At 33.3% G+C, this 21897-nt stretch overlaps 1 pseudogene; it reads left to right on the top strand.

Annotated features, from left to right (window-relative positions):
* Positions 1-710: 710 nt before the first annotated feature.
* LOC112327157 (uncharacterized) lies at positions 711-1870 on the top strand (annotated as a pseudogene).
* Positions 1871-21897: the final 20027 nt, after the last annotated feature.

Raw genomic sequence — 21897 nt, 5'->3', positions numbered from 1 at the left:
TTTTGTATTAACTTGAACACGTGAAAAATATTGTAAGAGTTGGAAAGAATGCTTAACAACTAGGGTGCTTTTGGTTTTGACTAAATAAAAATAAAATAACAATAGAAAAGAAGTCAAATGATGATATGCAAAGTGTATGTGTAATTATGTAATTGAAACTACAAACATGAATACGATGTTTAAATGAGATTGGTTAAAAGAAAATCTTAATGCCAAAACTTTAGGCATATGCAATGATGTTGTAAAGTCGATGGAAGGAACCATGAGCAATTAGTTTTAGTGACTTAGAATTGAATGCCCATTTTAATGATTTTGAGATGCACGAAAAGATGAGAAAGATGTTTCCAAATTAGTCAAATTGTTAGTTTAGAGAAATTATAAATAATTAAGGAATTGTATTGAATTACTCTATTAATGGGAAGGTATAGAAGATGATGTGATATTAATGAAATGATGTGTTTGAGTGTTAAGGAAACATGAGCATGAATTTTTATTGGGTTGTAATGTTGTGTTGGGCATGTATTAAGGAAATTTGAAAATCTTAGTGTGTGTTTATTTACATGGAAGAGTTATTACGATGTATGGATATGTTAGTGGTTTAATTTAATTGATGGTGTAAGTAGTAATGGTTGTTTGGTTGGGGGTTGTAGGAGAAACATTCAGAAAGAAACCCGACTTCTTAGGAGCTTGGATAACGAGAGTTAAGGTAAGGGATTGACCCTCCCTTTCCTTTTTAATTATTTATACATGCTTTTATAAATGTTAGAATTATAATGGTAATTAAATTGTATAGTGTATTGTTATTGTTATTGTTAATGGAAGGCGTATGTCATCTGTTATAGATTGTAAATAGCACATAATTAGGAAGTAATGTATAACTTAATTGTAGGGATTCTATTTAGTCTACCTTCCCAATATAAGGTCCTAATTGTAGGGATTCTAATTAGTATATAGGGTTCTTATCTTGTATATAAGCGATAGATTGATCATTGTAAAAGAAAGAGAGAATATTTGTTTTCTTCTTCTATGTTTTCATGATATCGGAGCATTGGTTGCTCATATTTGACCTAATACTACAAAATTTGATATAACACATATTTATGCTCTGTTGTGTCAATCTTTCCCCTGGTGTGGTTGCTGGAATCCAAAACATGTTTTCTTGTTTTCAACTATAATTTTATTTGTTGAGGTTTACAAACAAAATTTTATGAGTTATGGCAACAGTAATATTTGATGTAATCCCGGTGATGTCAAAAATCACTGAACACAAACTCAATGGCTCTAATTATTTGGATTGGAGTAAGACCGATCATCTTTATTTGCTGAGTATCAATAAGGATAATCATATGACTGATGATCCACCTAAAGATGATTCAAGACAGACATTGCTGAGGGAGGATGCCCGATTATTCTTGCAGATACAGAACTCCATTAATAATGAGGTAATTGGCTTGATCAATCATTATGAATTTGTTAAGGAATTGATGGAATATTTGGATTTCTTGTATTCTGAAAATGGAAATGTTTCCTGTATTTATGAGTTGTGTAAAGCCTTTTACCGTACAGAAAAACATGATAGGTCTCTTACAAGTTACTTTATGGATTTTAAAAGAACTTATGAAGAGCTTAATATGTTGTTACCTATTAGTCCTGATGTAAAAATACAGCAAAGTTAAAGGGAGAAGATGGTTGTCATAAGTTTTCTTGCTGGTCTCCGTTCTGAATTTGAGACTGCCAAATCTCAGATTCTTTCTAGCTCTAAGATCTCTTCGTTACAAGATGTATTTAGTAGGGTACTTCGCACAAAAAGTTCTCCACATGTCTAGTATAGTGGTGCTCTTGTTAGTCGAACTAAAGAATATAAAGATAGGCGATCACATTACAGAGGTGGTAACAAAGAAAGGGCAAGCAATTTTGATCATACACAGGATTCAGAAGGGATTGTGTGTCATTATTGTCATAAGCCAGGACATATGAAGCGTGATTGTAGAAGACTACAAAACAAAACTTAGAAAACTCACTCGGTCCATATTACATCTACCAATGATACATCCGAAAAATCAATTCTTATCTCTGCAAATGAATTTGTCAAGTTCTCTCAGTACTAAGAATCTTTAAAGTCTTTATTTACTCACGTTCCTACCATTGTCGAGGTAAACCGAATACTTGTTTTATTTCCTCATCCTTCAAATAGGTCATTGATTCTGGTGCCACAAATTATATGACAGGTAATTCCAGTCTCTTTTCTACTTTTCAGTCACATACATCCACTTCTAATGTTACTTTAGCAGATGGGTCAACATCTTGTGTTCTTGGGTCTGACACAATAACCCCAACTCCTTTGATTCCTCTGTCATTTGTTCTACATTTACCTTAGTTGTCTTTTAATTTAATTTCTGTAAGCACACTTACTTGTGTGCTTAACTGCTGTATCTTATGATTTCCTGAATATTGCTTATTTCAGGATCTTATGACGAAGAAGATTATTGGTAAAGGAAATGAGTATGAAGGTCTCTATATCCTTGACATACAAATACCCAAATCCATTGTTTGTTATGGTGTAACAACCCCTCTTGAGGTGCATTGTCGGTTGGGCCATCATTCTCTACCTTTACTAAAGAAACTTTGTCCACGGTTTAGTAGGATGTCTATATTAGATTGTGAGTCGTGTCAGTTTGCCAAACATCATCGTCTTCATTCTCATCCTCGAGTAAATAAAAGAGCAAGTTTTCCTTTTGAATTAGTTCATTCTGATGTTTGGTATCCTTGTCTAGTTTCGTCTAAAACAGGATTTAAGTACTTCGTTATTTTTATTGATGATTACTCTCGTGTGACTTGGTTATACTTAATGAAAAGTTGTTCTGAGTTGTTTTCTCATTTTTATGCTGATATTAGAACTTAATTTAATATTTATGTCCATATATTATGTAGTGACAATGCCAAAGAATATTTGTCAGCATCTTTTCAAACTTACATGATTCACAATGGTATCCTTCATCAAACTTCATGTATTGGTACTCCTCGGAATTAAGTAGCAGAACGGAAGAACAAACATCTTCCTGAAACAGCAAGAGCCCTATTATTTCACATGATTGTTCCCAAACCTTTCTGGGCTGATGCAGTTTCAACATGTATTCTGATTAATTGCATGCCTTCCTCTATTCTTCATGATGAGACCTCTCATAGTATCCTTTTTCTAACCAAGTCATTTTTTACTATTGCACTTAGGATATTTGGTAGCACTTGCTTTGGCTGGGATGTTCGTCCGTATGTCACCAAATTAGATCCCAAGTCTTTGAAGTGTATTTTCTTTGGTTATTCTCGTCTTAAAAAAAGATATAAATGTTATTGTCCTAGTCTTAATAAATATCTTGTATTAACTGATGTTACTTTCCTGGAAGTTACACCATATTTTCAATCTTCCACTCCTATTCGTCGGGGGGAGGATGATGACATGTTAGTGTATATTATCACATCCTCTGAACTGAATCCTGCTAAGCCTCTCATTCTTTAAGTCTACACTAGATGACAAATCCCTCCTGCTACATGTCATACACCAGCTCTTTCGTCATCAGATCCAACCTCAAGCGATGCTCTTCCTATTACTTTACGCAAAGGTAAACGTCAATGTACTTATCCTGTTTCTTCCTTTGTTTCTTATCACCAGTTATCATCATCTTCTTCTTTTTTTATTGCTTCTCTCGATTCCATCTCTATTCCCAAAACTATTCATGAAGCCATATCTCATCCTGATTGGCATAAAGTAATGATAGAGGAAATAAATGCTTTATATGACAATAGTACTTGGAACTTGATCAATTTACCTCCAAGGAAACAAGCTATTGAATGTAAGTGGGTGTTCACGGTTAAAGCAAATCCTGATGGGTCAGTAGCTCGACTGAAAGCCCAACTTGTTGCTAAGGGATATACTCAAACCTATAGAGTAGATTATTCAAACACTTTTTCTCCTATTGCTGAATTGACATCTGTTAGGTTATTTATTTCTATGGCTCCTACTTATAGTTGGCCTTTGCATCAGCTAGATATCAAGAATCCTTTTCTTTATGGTGATCTTTAGGAAGAAGTTTATATGGAGCAACCTCTTGGATTTGTTGTTCAGGGGGAGTATGGGAAAGTTTGTCATCTTCACAAATCTCTATATGGTTTGAAATAAAGTCCTCATGCTTGGTTTGGAAAATTTAGTCAAGCAATTGAAAAGTTTGGCAGGATAAAAAGGAAGTCTGACCACTCTATTTTCTTTAAACAATCTGAAGCTGACATCATTCTTTTAGTTATGTATGTAGATGACATTGTCATTACTGGAAGTGATATTACAGGAATCTCATCTGTTAAGTCATTTCTTCACACTCAGTTTCACATGAAAGATTTAGGGATGCTAAAGTATTTCTTGGGTGTTGAAGTAAATAGGAGCAAAAAAGGTATCTTCCTATCTCAGAGGAAATATGTGCTTGACTTATTAACTGAGATAGGGAAATTGAGGGCGAAACCATGTAGTGTCCCCATGATTCCTAATTTGCAACTTATAAAAGATGGTGAATTATTTGAAGATCCAGAGAAATATAGAAGATTGGTTGGGAAGTTGAATTATCTTACAGTAACTCGTCCAGATATTTCTTATTCTTTTAGTGTTGTAAGTCAGTTTAAGTCATCCCCAACAGTTCATCATTGGGTAGCTTTAGAACAAATTTTGTGTTACTTAAAAGGAGCTCTTGGACGTGGTATCTTGTATGAAAATCATGGACACACTCATATTGAATGTTTTTCAAATGCAGATTGGGCAGGTTCCAAGGTAGATAGAAGATCCACATCAGGTTATTGTGTCTTTGCTGGAGGCAATTTGGTTTCGTGGAAAAGTAAGAAGCAAAATGTTGTGTTACGATCGAGTGTAGAATCAGAATATAAAGCCATGACACAGTTTGTGTGTGAAATAATATGGATATATAATCTCTTAACTGAAGTAGGCCTCAAGGCTTCAGTACCAGCAAAATTATGGTGTGATAACCAGGTTGCTCTTTATATTGCATCTAATCCTGTTTTTCATGAACGAACTAAGCACATTAAAATTGACTGCAATTTCATTCGTGAGAAAATACAACAAGGTTTGATTTCCACAGGGTATGTGAAGATTAGAGAACAATTGGGGGATATTTTCATGAAAGCTCTAAATGAGGCTTGGGTTGATTATCTTTGTAACAAGCTGGGCGTGATAAATATCTATGCTCCAACTTGAGGGGGAGTGTTACAGGTTGTAAATAACACATAATTAGGAAGTAATGTAGAGCCTAATTGTAGGGATTTTAATTAGTCTACTTTCCTAATATAAGGTCCTAATTATAGGGATTCTAATTAGTCTACTTTCCTATATAGGGTTCCTATCTTGTATATAAGGGATAGATTGATCAATGTAAAAGAAAGAGAGAATATTTGTTTTCTTCTTCTATGTTTTCACCTTCGAAGTAGAAATTTGTATGTAATTTGTAGTTAATCGCATAGGCGATAACGTGTAGTATATTATGAGATGTGATTTACCGTAACAACAAAAAAAACCTTGTATGTATTACTTTTGACCGCAGTAGCAGAATTGCTACGCAAGAATTATTATCGACTACATGGGCGGGATACAATGTATGATTGGTTACCGATTAAAATGGTGGAAATCGTGTGTAATTTGTGTTAGATTGCCATGCAAAAAAAAAATTAAAGTAAAAAATATATGTGATGAGAACTTTAAAATAACTGACGTGTGAGATAGTCGATAGATGAATATATATTATGTGGAAACTAGTTCTATGGTTAATGAGACTAGTACCCTAGTTAATGAACAATTAGATAAACTAGTTACCCTGGTTAATGGGACTAGTGTACTGGTTAATGGGCAATTGGAGAAACTAGTTTCATGGTTAATGGGACTACTACCTCGGTTACTGGGACTAGTGCCCTGGTTAATGGGCAATTAGAGAAACTAGTTACCCTGGTTAATGGGACTAGTGCTCTGATTAATGGGCAATTAGAGAAACTAGTTCCATGGTTAATAGGACTAGTGCCCTGGTTAATGAGCAATTGAAGAAACTAGTTAGCCTGGTTAATGGGACTAGTGCCCTAGTTAATGGACAATTGGAGAAACTAGTTCCATGGTTAATGGAGAATTAGAGAAACTAGTTATACTGGTTAATGGGACTAATGCCCTGGTTAATGGACTATTAGAGAAACTAGTTTCGTGGTTAATGAGATTAGTACTTTGATTAATGAGCAATTGAAGAAATTAATAATTTGGTAATGGAACAAATGTCCAGTTTGGACTAAAGAGGACATTAGTATGTCCTTAGTTTGTGCTAATTGTATTGATCTGTAAGGTTAAGGATAAAATAAAAAATTATTTATTTAGTAATTGATATGGTAAATATATAGAAGAGATAATAGTAAATAATCATTTTGTATAAAGCTTATTGTATTTGGTATTAAAGAAATTATCAGGTACCTTGTAGCATTGTGCCGAGTAGTAAATCATGATTATAGTATTAAATTGAGATATTGTTGAAGATATCGATAAATTGGTATAGTCCAAGTATAAGGAAAACTCCATCAGAATTTCAGTAGAGTGTATATTAAATTATTTTAAAAGACAATTATGCATAATTGTATCCAAATGGTTGGAGTTGTCATATAAAGGTATTAATAAGTTATTTGAATGACCAATTGACCGCAACAATAAGATGTAATGAAGCAAGGTGTATATAAGTTAGACTGTGTTGACAAGTTAAGGATTGGGTATTAAATTATCCCTATGGACAAAGTTTAATGGAAAAGAAAAATGATTTGAGCATGTCTTGTAAGTATAAAAGTAATTGAATGTTATGTGATAAATTATAAATAATAAAAAAAGACATAAAATAAATGGAATGAATAATGAATCGAGGAAATTTCTCAATAGAACAAGGGTGTTATATGGACTGATGTACGATGTATCATAGATAAAATAAATGCTAAGGAAATAAAAAGGGAACTTGAATTAAATATGTCGTGAATTAAATAACGATGTGAATTAGACATGATTACGCAACGATTTACGATATGGATCAAAGGTGGTTGTGAAAAGAAAAGATCATATGATTTATATGTGTTGAGGAAATAAATTGTGGTGTAAATTTCATGTGATATGAAATGATAACATAAACTGAATATATTCATGAAGTGGAAAGAGTTATGAAATAAATATAAGGTGAAAAGAAACACTGTATGAAAGTGTTTGAATGAGTCCGATCAATTTTAAAGTTGTAAGGAATAAATCGTATATTGATGTGTTAAACTAGATTATGAAAAAAAATAGTTATCATGATATAAGAATGATAATGTGATGAATAAAATGATGAAAATAAAACTTATCAGAGAATGATGAAAATGTATAATGTTGGAAATTAATGAAATATCAATGTTCTTAAAGAAAGATTGATGAAATTGGTTTTGACCATATAGTTATTAAACGTTAGTAACTAAGATGATGCAAATGTTTATTATCATTTAATTTTTAATTTTGTGTATGTCACCAGTAAATTCCTTTGAGGACATCAATTTCTTAAGATCATCGAGTTATCTAGTTTTATGTAGAAAGAATATATGTATTTTATGAGAAAGATAAACTTATAAATAATTTATGTGAATATGTTTTCAACAAGAGTTGTAATAAATTGTGTTCATTTATAAAATTGTTGAAAGGTTGTTGGGACTTTTCTTATATTAAAAAACATTACTCATATTTTTACATACTCAATCAATAGAAATAAACATAAACGCATGAGAATATGCAAGGTGTTACAAGTTGAATGAGGTCGGTTATGACAAAATTATCGAATGGACAAGAAGTATTTTATCTTAAGGAAATTAGTTGAAAGAGAACTTTTACGTTGCTAAGTCCATGATGAAACTCCTTGATCTATAATAGTAGAAAATTGACATGTGTCCAAATTTCTACATGCTGTACTACCTTAAAAATACAGAGCTGACTGAGAGTAGGACATGTGAGCATTATCGTTATAAACTTAGAATTGACAGGGAATGACTCTTGTCACACATAAAAAAACTTAGATACTTCTCAATCACACCTAGACTGCAGAGGTTATTCAAGTCACCAAAGACTGTTGAGAGCATGACATAGCACCAATCACATGATGTGATGGATGAAGTGATGGTGCACCCTTCTTATGGTGAAGCATGGAAACACTTTAACAGTGTGCATCCTTAGTGTTTAGCAAAATCAAGGAACGTGCGTCTTGGGTTATATACAAACGATCTCAATCCATTCAGGTTATTTGTTGTTCCTTATTCATGTTAGCCGATTATACTTACGGGTTACAACTTGCCACCAAGGATGTGTATAAGGCCGAAGTTCATGTTTTTATCTATGATCATACCCAGTTCTAATAGTCCTGGTCGGAATATAGATGTTTGTCTTCGACTGTTGATTGATGAGTTGACGTAGTTGTGGTCATTTAGGGCTTTGACTTTGATGTATTGATTAAATAGAATTTTTAGATGAAGGCAACTTTGATGTGGACTATCAATGATTTTCCAGCTTATAAAATGGTTTTTGGTTGGAGCACGCATGGAAAACTAGCATGTCCATATTGCATGGAAAATAACAAGGCATTCAGGCTAACAAACGATGGTAAAACATCTTTTTTTTTACTGTCACTGGAGGTTCTTCCCAACAAATCTCAGGTATAAAAAGACCAGAAAGGACTTCTTTATGGGTTGAGTTGAAAAGGATGTTGCACTACGGCATCTTTCGGGTAAAGAATTGTACGATGTGGTGTCAAAGTACGGTGACAATGTGTTTGATTTTCAATACGGTAAGCAGAAGTTTTCTTGTTTTGGTTTAACCCACAATGGGTAAAGCAAAATTATTTTCTGGGAGCTTTCTTATTTGAAGACCAATCTCCTCTGCCATAACCTTGACGTCATGCACATAGAAAAGAATGTTTTTTAGAACATTTTCAACACGGTTATAGACGTAAAGGAGAAGACAAAGGACAACATCACGGCTAGAATGACTATAGCTTTGTTTTATCACCGTAAAAATATGGAGTTGGTTTATGTTGGGTCACGGGTCACAAAGCTTAAAGCAAGCTTCGTCTTATTAGCTCCTTGGTCTCGGGGATGACCAACCTCCTCCACCTCCAGCATTGCCTCTATTCTAGTTTCATTGTGTTTGAATGTACAAATTTGTAATAAACATTTGATTTTTATATTAAGATAATTGATTTTTAAATACTTTAATTTTATATTAATTTAATTTTTTTAATTATTTTTTATTTTTGTTCAACAGATTTTTTTTTAAAATATTTTTAAATTATTACTGACAGGGTTACCAACGTAATAATTTTGTCAGTATATTCCAGAGAGTTGAAAAAGATTTACAGCAAACACTCGTGCAATTGTTAAATCACCGACAAAATTATTCTATCGGTATATTCCAAAGATTTGAAAAAAAATTACTGCAAATAGCACTACAACTCACAAACGGAATTACCCACAGTTATCTTGTCGGCGATATGCTAAATATTACCTAGAAGAATACCGATAGATTGAAGCGTGTAATTTATTTTGGAGCGCATGGTCCGTCGGTAAAGCCATCGGTAAATTTATTAACGAAGAACTTATCGACAGATTAGAAATTATTGACGACTATTTTTCAGATTGACGGTTTCTGTTCGTGATTCCATCGATAAAATAATCACAGACAAAATGTTAATGTAATTATTGATAAAAAATTTCATTAGTAAAAATGTAAAATCTGGTAGTAGATATTATTTAATAAAATATTATTTGATTTTTAATTAGTTTTTGGATAAGATTATACCTTTTTTTTTTAATTTTCATTGCCTTTATATTTTTCCTTTTCATTTCCAATTAAAAAAAAAAGAGGTCTTAAATCGAGAGATATTTTTATTTTTATTTTTTAATCATCCAAATGATTTTTTAAGTATGCATGTGTTATGATTGCTTTTGATTTTTATTAAAAGTTTTACCCATAAGAAAATATTTTTTTCTAGAATAAAAAATATTAATAAGAAAAGGATGGATCATATAGACATTAGTTTGTTTAGATGAAATCTAAATTATTACTTTTTTTATGATAAATATTATTTTTATATAATTAAGTAAAATTAATAAAGGATTTCTTACAACACAAGATTAAATATTTTAATATACATCTTTTTTTAACTTTACACCTTATTCTTTGGTTAATATTCACAAATCTTTATAATATTTATGGTGCATCAAATTTTAAGTTTGTAATTAAAATTATTTTTATTGCTAAAAACCATGTTAGCAATGCTTTTACACTTTATTTATTTATTTTCATTTTTTTTTTTTTTTTTGTCTCGCAACACAGGCTTAAAATATATGGCATACCTTTCCGAGATTTTAACACTTTGAATGTTTGACAATTGCTGACCGTTTGAGTATATATCCGTCAATCAAAAAAGGGTCCGTCCAACGTTTCACGGTTGAATGTTAGGCAAGTTGTTGTTGACCGGTAGTATGGAAAATATGGTTCCCCTGAACAACCATGGTTCCGTCGGTTAATTGCCCTCGTTTTCACCCGTCATTGTAGTCAACAAAGCTATCACCATCGCAGAGTGCTATCATGCATTCATGACTGCTTAACTTTAATTTTGATTGATTTATTTAGCGAGTTCACTGCATGGAATAAAAAAACAAAAAGCTTATTTACTATTTAAAAAGTTTATTATAAGAAAATAATTTATTTTCCTTCAATCATATTCCATTTTTGACGCGTGATGTTATATGCACAGGGGATACAAAACATGATTATGTAAAATGAGTAAAAAGTATAGTTACGGATTAGATAGACAAATTTAATTCTAAATTTAATTCTAAGACATATGATGGAATGTGTTTGGATTCATCGTACTTAAAGTGGCATAAATTAGTTGGATTTGATTCCACTTGAGATTGTATTTATGTAAAGAATGTGTTTGAATTAATAGTAATTAAGGTAGAAAGTTGGATTTGGTTCCACTTGTAGGCTTAGCAGTTTACTTATGATATTGCCCTGCATTCCATTAATGAAAAGAGTGTATATATAGATTACAGAGAAACTGATTTACACCTAGACTTAAGGAGTCTGTTACTAAATACAAGGACATTTGAAATTGAAATATGAAATGGTGATCTTAATCCTGATATGCCCCCTCAAGATAGGCCACGAGTAGAGAGGCCAATCTTGTCGTACAAGTGCTGGAATTGGGAACGAGGTAGAGGCTTTGTAAGAAGGTCTGCAAGTTGGTCTGCGGAAGAAACATGAGCCACGCGTAGTTTACCAGTCTGAACTTTTTCACGTAAAAAATGATAGTCAATGGCCACATGTTTCATCCTGGAATGAAAAACTAGATTTGAGCTTAACTGTGTGGCGCCAACATTATCATAGTAGATGACTGGTGTGGTGATCATATCAATGTAAAGTTCAGACAACAATGAACGAATCCAGCATAGTTCAGCAGCGGTAGCAGCAACAACTCGATATTCGGCTTCAGTTGATGAACGAGCGACAGTCTTCTGCTTCTTAAAACTCCAAGAGATGAGATTATTGCCAAGATAAACTAAACAAGGTTGGCACTGGTGGAGGAGTAATCATCTTTGTTTCCTGCCTAGTCAGCATCGGAAAAGGCATGAAGTGAAATTGGGGAGTTGCTATGAAGAAGAAGACCATTATTGATGGTGCCACAGAGGTAACGCAAGATGCGTTTAACAATTTGTCAATGTTCATCTGTTGGTGCATGCATGAACTGAGACATTCTGTTAACAGCAAATGACACATCTGGACGTGTGAGCGATAAGTATTGGAGGCTGCCAACGACTGTTATGTATTCAGTAGGATTGGAGAGAGGGGAACCAGAAGACAATGAAAGGGATGAGGAGTTGGTTGGCAATGGAGTAAGGACAGGTTTAGCTTGTTCCATGTGTGTTCTGGCAAGCAATTCCTGAATGTATCGCTGCTGGGAAAGAAGAATACCACTGGGATGGGGAACAACTTCAACACCAAGGAAGTATGAGAGATTACCAAGATCTTTTAGAGAAAACCTCTGAGCTAGACGAGTAACAAATTGAGACACAAGATCAGCATTGTTACCAGTAAGGATAATATCATCAACGTATACCAAAAGGTAAAGCAGGTTGTTGCCAGTTGCTCGAGTAAACAGAGAAGTGTCAGAATGAGAGTTTGTGAAGCCAACAGCCAGTAGAAATGATCGCAATTCATGATACTGTTTCTGAAAGACTGTCTTGAAGGAATGCATTATTGATATCCAGCTGGCGAAGTGACAAACGGTTGGCGACAACAAGACTAAGCACCAGATGAATTGTTGTTGGCTTTATAACTGGACTAAACGTTTCAAGGTAATTTACACCTGGCCGTTGATGAAAACCTTTGGCCACAAGGCGTGCCTTATACCTGTCAATAGAGCCATTAGAATTCCTTTTAATACGAAATATCCATTTACAGCCTACAATGTTGGTGGCTGTCGTGGGACAGACAAGTTCCCATGTGTCATTGCTAACAAGAGCATTATATTCAGCTGACATTACATTTCTCCAGTTTGGATCTTTGATAGCTTGTGTAATGGAAGTCGGCTCTTGAGGTGTGGAGGAGGTTAATGTTGCATGAAGATTCAGCTTTTGTATTGGTTTTGTGATATGATTTCTGGCTCTGGTAATCATGGGATAGTTAGGGAGTTGGGCAGTATTGGTTTGTGAGTCTTGGAAGTGGGGAGTTGCACTTACTGTAGGTTGGGAGATCAATGAAGAAGATGGAGAAGGATTAACAGCAGGAGGCAATTCTGGTGCATGTACTTCAAGAGTGCGAGAAGGCGGCTATGCCGGAAGAGGCATAGAAACTGTGAGAACAGGTGGAAACCAGGAGACAGCTGGTAGGTGAGATGGACAAGGTGACATGGATATGAGACTGGTGTAGGGAAAAATTGTTTCAACAAATTTGACATGACGGGAAGCATAGGTTTTGGAAGTCTTAGGCTCAAAACAGAGATATGCACTTTGTGATAATGAGTAACCAATGAAGACACAGGGCTTGGACTTCGGTTCTAGCTTATGTGAGGAATAAGGATGAAGCCATGGATAACATAAGCAGCCAAAGCTTTTTAACTTAGAGTAGTTTGGTGCAGTTTGGAAAATTAATTCAAAGGGGCTAGAGAACTGGAGTGTTTTGGTAGGCATTCTGTTTATTAAATAGACAGCAGTACTGAATGCTTGATGCCAAAAGGATAATGGAAGGGAGGCATGGGTGAGGAGTGCAAGACCAGTTTCTACAATGTGACGATGTCGTCTTTCGGAGTAGCCATTCAATTCAGGGGTATGTGGGGGGTGTTGTGAGGTGAGTGATTCCAGTTTTTGAAAGGAAGGCTTTGAGTGCAGAATACTCACCTCCATTATCAGAGTAGAGAGTGGCAATTCATTGGTTAAAATAATTCTCAACAATGGATTTATAACATTGGAAAACGTCAAGAACCTCAGATTTACGCGTGAGAGGATAAAACCAAAGATATTTGGTGAAGTGATCGACAAATATGATGTAGTACTTGAAGCCATTAGAAGATGTCACTGGAGAGGTCCAAACATCAGAAAAAATAAGTTGCAAAGGCTTCGTGGATACTAGAGTAGAAGTAGAGAATGACAATTTATGACTATTATTGCAGAGACAAGCATTACAGGAGAATTCATTGGTGATAGGAGAGGAGGATTCTAATTGATAATTAGGCAAAATGTGCTGTAAAATAGGTAATGCTGGGTGTCCTAAACGATGATGCCAGTTGGTGCAGGTAGTTTTGATGGTGGAGAAAGCTAAGATTGGTGCAGACGCAGGGTTGGAAGCCGACCATTCATACACTCCATCCTTAGTGTTGCCTTGAAACAGAAGTGCCCCTGATTAAAGATCCTTCACAAAAAACAAAGATGGTAAGAATTCCACTGAAACATTGTTAGAATTGCAAAACTGATAGACAGAAATTAAGTTGCGTTTCATAGTTGGCACACAAAGGACATTGGACAATTTAAAAGTGAAGTGGGGAGAGGAAATTTTTGTAGAACCAGTATGTGTGATGGAGAGACTGGTACCATCGCCAATCATGACATCATCATGGCCATTGTAGGGGGAGTGGAGTGACAAATTGTCAAGATCTGCAGTCACATGGTGAGAGGCACCACTGTCAAGGAGCCAGGTTGTATCAGTTGAGGCAGTGTTGGTGACAAAATTAGCTCGTGGCTACCAAGAAGATGTGGAATGTTGTGCTGAGGAATGCTCAGTAGCTGAAGACTGAATTGGGATCAGTTGGAAGGAGGGACATCGTTTGGCTATGTGACCTTGAATGCCATAAATTTGGCAAAAACCTTGATATGGTTTCGATGGAGGCTGATGTTGGCGATAGGGAGAGTTGTTGATTGATGAAAGGGGAGGTCTGAAATGAGGGGAACGCCACTGGTGAGTAGTGGCGGGTGAGGAATAAGAGGGACGAGGATTGTTGAAACGAGGGGCACGCCATGTAGGAGCAGTCTTGTGCATGGGATTGGCTGTAATGGGAAAGGACGTAGCCAAGGTTTCTGTTGTTGCATGAGCTTCAAAAGAGAGAAGTTTTTCATGCAGCTCATCAAATGAGATGGGTGTGTCACGAGCTTGGATTGCTCGAACGAGTTCCTTGTATTCATCTCCTAGGCCATCGAGAATTTTGTCAGTGAAATCTTCCGAATCGACTGGTGCACCTAGGATAGCAAGTTCATCAGCACGTGCTTTAATGGAATGAAGAAACTCAGTGATGGTCTGAGTGCCTTTGGTTGGGTTTTTAAGTTTGTCCTTGACTTGTTGGATGTGACCACGAGAAGGTTTTGCATATGTGTTGGCAAGGATGTTCCATGCTTCCCTAGCAGTACCTGCATAGGCAATGAAAGGAATGATGGTGGGCGAGAGAGAGCTGATTATGGCATTTAGCAATAGTTGATCCTGTCGAATCCAGAGTTTGTGAGAGGGATTTGTGAACGTGTGGTTGTCTGTAGTGATGGTGTTTGGAGGGCAGGGTATTGAACCATCAATATATCCAATGAGATCATACCCAATGAACAACGTTTCAAATTGAAGTTTCCAAGAGATGTAATTTGTAGAATTTAGTTTAAGAGGTATTTGAGCAATGGTATTGATGGTAATGAGAGAAACCTCACGGTGAATATCTGAGGAGTTGGTTGGGGTGGTCATGGTTTCGTGTTTGGGAAGTAAGAAAATTTAGTATTGCTGAGACCGTGATTTAGCAGAAGAGAAGAGAGACTAATGAAGGAGAACCTTGGATTGCTCTGATACCATGTAGGCTTAGCAGTTTACTTATGATATTGCCCTGCATTCCATTAATGAAAAGAGTGTACATATAGATTACAGAGAAACTGATTTACACCTAGACTTAAGGAGTTTGTTACTAAATACAAGGACATTTGAATTTGAAATATGAAATGGTGATCTTAATCTTGATACCACTTACTATTGTGTTTATGCAAAGAATGTGTTAATTTAATGTGAATGAATTGTATTGAGAATTATTTTCTAATAACATTATGGAAATTATTTGTTGAATTGTACATAAACATGGTTGAAAATTCGTGTAAAATAAGTTGTAAGATGTGAGATTAAAATGCTAGAGGTGTAAGAGGGGAAATATGAAAACTTGGTGGAAGTGTGTAGGTGTTGATGTTTTAATAGTGTTACGATGTTAGGAATGAAGTTGAGAACATGTAATCTAAATAATTTTACTTGTGTTGTGTTTAGAATTGGCACATAGATAAATATAAATGAGTAGAAGTTATAAGTGAAGTGATATAATAGATGAATGGAATTAGTCGGTGAAATACTTAGACGTTAAATTAGACTATGAGAATGAATGGAATGATATGTAAGAATGACATGATGCATACTATATAAATGAATGAATAAAGTGATGGCTAAAATGAGTCATAAAGGATGTTGTAATGAAATGAACATTTTGGTAAATCAAAATAATATATTGGAGTTTACGCATAAGAAACATTAGGTAAGTGCCCAATATCTAGTCTATTTACTTTTAGTGAAATAACTCAATTATGTCTTTAATGTTTAAAAGTTTGATAACTATGTAATGAGATAAAGAAAGAAATGAAAAGTGAGGATGAAAGTGGATTGAAAAGTCGGTTAAAATAACTTGACTAGCCATCCATGTGTGTGGAGGCTAATAATATCAGTGTAACTAATATCGATATTGATTTGATTATTCGTCCACATAGTGATGACTAATGATATTGTTTGTACCGATATCGACATTAATATTAGGGTAATTGATATCAATACTGATTTGATTAGTCGTTCATGTAATGGAGACTAATGATATCGGTTGTACTAGTATTGACATTGCACATGTGTGGAGGCTAATGATAGCAGTATAGCTGATATCAACATTGTTTTTATTGGCCATGTATGTGAAGGCTAGAGGTTGAATACCAAGGAAAGAATTTGGAAAGAATTTTGAGAAATCAAGAGAGGAAACTTACTTCTTGTGACAAGACTAAAAAATAAGAATGATAAATATTATGATTTTGAGACAAGATTATGTAACTATTATGCTTCAAGGAAGAACTATATATGAAATCACTTTTAAATGGGAAAAATGATAGATTATGATGCACAAATTAATGGTGAGGGTTAATACACGAAAGAAAATAAGTCATAATAGCAAGGACCAATGAATGTTATAAAGCTTGAGTTATAAACAACAAAATGAGTTAAATGCAGCATAAGGACTACACACACCAAAATGAATCGAGGAATACATGGTTAACATGTAAATGAGTATGAATAACTGAAATGAACAGGTTAATGAAATCATAACCGAAGTAAGTTTGAATTCAGTGTATGAAATGCATTCAAGGAACCTACAAGTGTATGAAAGTATGTATTAATTATTATTGTTATGCAGGTTAAAAACATGGATAAAGTCTTCATGTATTATCATTTGTCTCCTTCCATAAAAGTATTTCTTTTCCTTAACTTATTATGATCACTTTTTTCTCTTTAATTGTGTCTTATCATGAAAAAAGCTGGTTAACTTGTTGCATTACAAAATTACTTCAAGCAATAATTGCTAGGTTTTATAAATTCAAGGATACAATTGTCACCTCACGCGCGCAACGGATAAGAATCCCCATTCCCTTGCCACCTTATCCTTGCAGATAACCAGTCAATTACTCAATTCATTGATACAATTGGCTACATGTTCATCTGAATTAATTATATATAATTCTCACCCAAAAGGTGTGAATCCTTTTGTTGTTCCTCGTCGTATAAAAAAATCAGTATATTATTGTTCTAATTACATGCATGATGGGCTTAACGAACAGGACTTGCGGCTCTCCCTAGACTTGCAGAAATTCTTTTAAGATCTGTATGACAGAAGAAAATGAGGGCCTTTGATTAGGTTCTTTGCTTGTCCAACGTCGAATTACCTTGTAATGTAGACGGAGAAGTTTGATGTATAGTTCTGAATAGTGGGGTTCGGTTTTTTTTATTTTACCCTTTTTTTTCTGGATTTAATTTCAACGCATTTTCAGATTTTATATCGTGTTTCCTTTTTCATTTATGATTCTACTTTTTCTACCCTGTAAGATATATTTATATATGATCTATTTAAGAAATTATAAACATATTGAGAGGCTGAATATATTAGAGATAATTATTCAATAATAAAATACGGTTCTTGCATGAAAACTCTTTTTAACAACAATTCTATCTTTATTGCTTGTTGTTTTCTTGTGTTTTGTTTTCCATTCTGCGTCAACCTGCAAGCGATAACCTTACACTAACCAAATGAATACTATCAAAACATCAATTTTATATCTTTACTACTTCTTAAAATATCATTTAACTCCTCAACATCAAAATTAATAAAAGTATTTTCAACAACGTAAAAATTTGAATTTTCTTCCAAGTCAATAAATGTAACAACTCAATATCAATCAACTAATTCATCAAGTTAAAAGACATAATCTCTCGCAATTACTTCATTGTTAACATCCTAGACAACTTGAAGACGACCCCTAAGTTTGGTTTTAACTACGAACAATTAATCAACTCTAGAACGATTCTTTGAGTGTATGTGTAATAAACTTGTTGGTATTGCTTAGCGAAAATAAAGACATTGTCGACATTGCAAAGTCTAGCCTTTGTATTAATTTCAACCAAACTATGATGGGGATCTACTTTGATTCATCTATCAATGGTATCATACCAATATCATTTGAATAAAAAGACTATATTCTTCTCGCTATGATATTGTAATTCAAGGACCTCTTCTAACTTCCCATAATGGTCAACTTCAAACTCATTAGAAATCTATCATTTAACACAAACCCCACTATTATATGTTTCTCTACCATGATCATACTCTTCAGTATGAAAAACTTGTCCATTGATGAAATACTCATTATAGCACTTCACTTTTCTTTAAAGACTCAGACATAGTAAATTCAAAGTAACACTAGCATTCTTTTTCATTTGATAAACTTGGTACAAGATTACAACCTTTAAAAATTAATGAGAAATGTGTAATGAAATTAAGTTTTCTGAGAGATAATAATAATTAAGCAGTCCTTACATGTGTTTTGAACCACATGAAAAATTATTCATCTTAGAATAAAAAAAAATTGAGATTCAGTTAGCTGTGAATTTTGGGATATTAAAAATTGATAATATTGCCTAGGAGAAACTATTCAATCTATCAGTTTATAATAGTATAACAAAAAAATTGTTCGCAAATAATGATATGTCAATTATTATATTTATGGTATAAAAAGTCTCAGTTTGTCGCAGTTAAATAGCATATAATTATGTGCATTTCTGGATTCAAGTTTTGTCAAATATCTTCTCCTCACAATATTTTTTAGGTACAAGTCATCCAAGATAGGAAAATATTGACAAGTTTCAATTTAAAAGCACTTCCCCACCGTCATCATACCTTGAAATGTGGTTGATTCTTGTTCTCAAATGAGGCTTGAAATTATATGAGATAAATGTTAAGATATTCTCTTTAACAATATAAACCCCGCATATTGAAGCCTCAACATGAACCTTGAACCTTATCTTTTACTTTTCTCTTAAGTTTGGATAAGTATTTACATAGAATTAAATTGATGTTTTAAATTAAAAAAAAAACAAAAAGACAAGTGGATAGAGGATGTTATAAAAATAAAAATAAAAATAAAAAACTAAGTTGAATACAATTATAAATCTAAACCCACCACAATCTAATTAATCTATAAACACATTTTCCATCACTACATAATTTCAAATAATATGAACAATTTAAATTTTATAAAATCTCATCAAAACAATTTATAAACCCAAATTGATAAGTTCTAAATCTAAATTGTTATAGTTAAAGAAGTTTGTTTAAAAGAACTTAATCTTGGTTAAAGTTTAATTTTCTAGGTTCATCCCAGATCAATAGCATCATAAAATTTATTAAATTCTTTTTAATGTGGAAGATCGACGTGAAAGGTTTATTTTTTAAGATTGTTTTTTAAAAAAAATTAATCTTGGTTGATTCCTAGAATACTCTTGTCGATTCAAAAAGATAAAAAAAAAAAAAAAAAGCATTACGACGTGCCAAAAAGAAAGAATCTTAAACCGAAGAGGGCCTACAATTGCATCTGGCCTATGTTTCTTGTTGAGCTCTTTAAGGTTGAAGTATGGCCTCCAAAGACACATGATTGAATGTCCCAACGTTGTACTGGTACGCAGGTTTTTTGAGATGTAAGAAGGCTGCTCATTTGGTCCACAGCGACATGAAATCTCCTAGTTGATATGAAAAACCAACAAGTTCACATGCATGCCTGACTGTGTTCAACGACAAATATAAAGACAAGAGTATCCAGTGCTCTTGAATATCATCATCTTTCCTGAGGTCCCCCCTGTTCAGTATAGCCCTGACAAATTGTTTAATGATCTTCTATATATCAAACGTTACTTTTCCATAAAAACAAAACAAAAACTTACAAAAGTTCTAATGACAAAAAAATAACAAATTAAAAGAATATGAATTGTTACTTTAATACCCCTAACAAAGAGGTTCATTTTGAAATTTTAATTGCTAGACAGGAGTTTCAAGAGAAGAATGAGAAAAGAGAGAGAACAAAAATAAAAAGAAAACATCTTCGACGGAAATCCATCAACAAACAATGAACACGCGCCACCATCAAAAAAATAGAACGTTGCGGTGAATTTAATGATATGGTAGAAGAATTCTTCATTATTGGAGGGTGTTGTACATGCCATCAAAGTGTGGAAAGTGTGGAAAAACCGTTCCATGCGCGATTGCGTGCATAGCACGTGCCTAATAATTTCAAAAGTTTTATAATTTTTAATTAATGAAAAATATCAATTTACCCCTCTATTAATCTGATTATAATGTAAAAGCCAACATGAAAGCTCAAAATGCTCCCAAAACAAGCCTGAATTAAATTCTATTCCAATAGTAAGTTTGTAATTTTACTATTCTATGAAATATGAAATAAAAAAAAGCCCCTAGCAACCATTTATCTATTTCTTTGCTTTTAAGGATAGTGAAGATATGTTACTGTTCTAACCAAATATGAAAATATTTTTGTACATTTATTGAAAACAAAAATACAAAGAAATTGCATAGAAAAAAAACGTATTACCCCCAAGCTTAATCTTTTATGCTAATTTAATTAAGGTAAAAATCATCAATTTACTATTATAATTCATAATAATCTACGTCTATAACTATAATTTTTTCCCCGCGCCCTATATATTTTGTTAGTTAGGGAATGGGTTAGCATATGGTTTGGTATGATATTTATTGGCAATTTGGCACCCTCTCGGTCCTTTAATTGGTAAAATAATTAGTAGCTTCATTTCCATGAATTCTTGTGTGTTTCTTGGTTGGTGGAAAGCAGGAGTAGCTTTGATTTAGCAATGATCTTTTCTTACTTTAGAAACAAAGACTACTTTTGCTACTTTTTCTCAAGTTTTATGTGGAGAGTGTGAACAACGTTAAGGATCTCAGTTATTATATTATTAAGCAAAAGTGAGGAATATTTAGAATTTTGTGGCTTGATTTATCTTAAAAATAAATTAGTGTTAGAATAGATTAGGGTTAATGCTCGGTAGTTGGTAGTTGGTACTCTTACATCAAGGGTCATTATCTTCTATATAGCAATTATTAGATTATTGGTTCAATGAAAATGCTGTGAGTAGATTAGTTTATTCTTTTCTTCCAAAAAAAAACTAAAATATTTAATATAAAAAATAATTATAAATTCAAAATATAATACATATTGAATGACTTTCTTTTATAAATATTATCACAACGACATGTTGGAGAGCATTTTTTTTTTTATAAATATTAAGATGACAATATATTGAATCGGTATGAGTTGACCTATCAAATCTACAAATAGATCATAAAATTATGATAACCATATAAAAAGTAAGTTAAAATAAATTTTGACTTATCAAATCTGTAACCTAAGTCGTGAGATCAGATAGCCCCATAGAAAGCAAATAAAAAAGCTATTAGTCCAATTCCTAATTAATTCAATGTTGAATGATGGAATTGAAAGAAAAAAATCAATTAAAAAAAGGACATAAAAAAACTTAAGTCAACTTGTGCTAACCTATTAAACTCACCACCTGAGTTATGAGATCGGGATAACTTCATAAAAAGCAAATAAAAAAATTAAGAAGCTCCATTTTCAACAGATCCAATATTAAAAGTTGAAAAAAAAAAACAAATTCATGAGATCAGGATAACT

Source organism: Populus trichocarpa, chromosome 4 (genome assembly GCF_000002775.5).
Source record: "Populus trichocarpa isolate Nisqually-1 chromosome 4, P.trichocarpa_v4.1, whole genome shotgun sequence".
In the NCBI taxonomy this organism is placed as follows: Eukaryota; Viridiplantae; Streptophyta; class Magnoliopsida; order Malpighiales; family Salicaceae; genus Populus; species Populus trichocarpa.
This window is presented reverse-complemented; position numbering and strand designations above follow the sequence as displayed.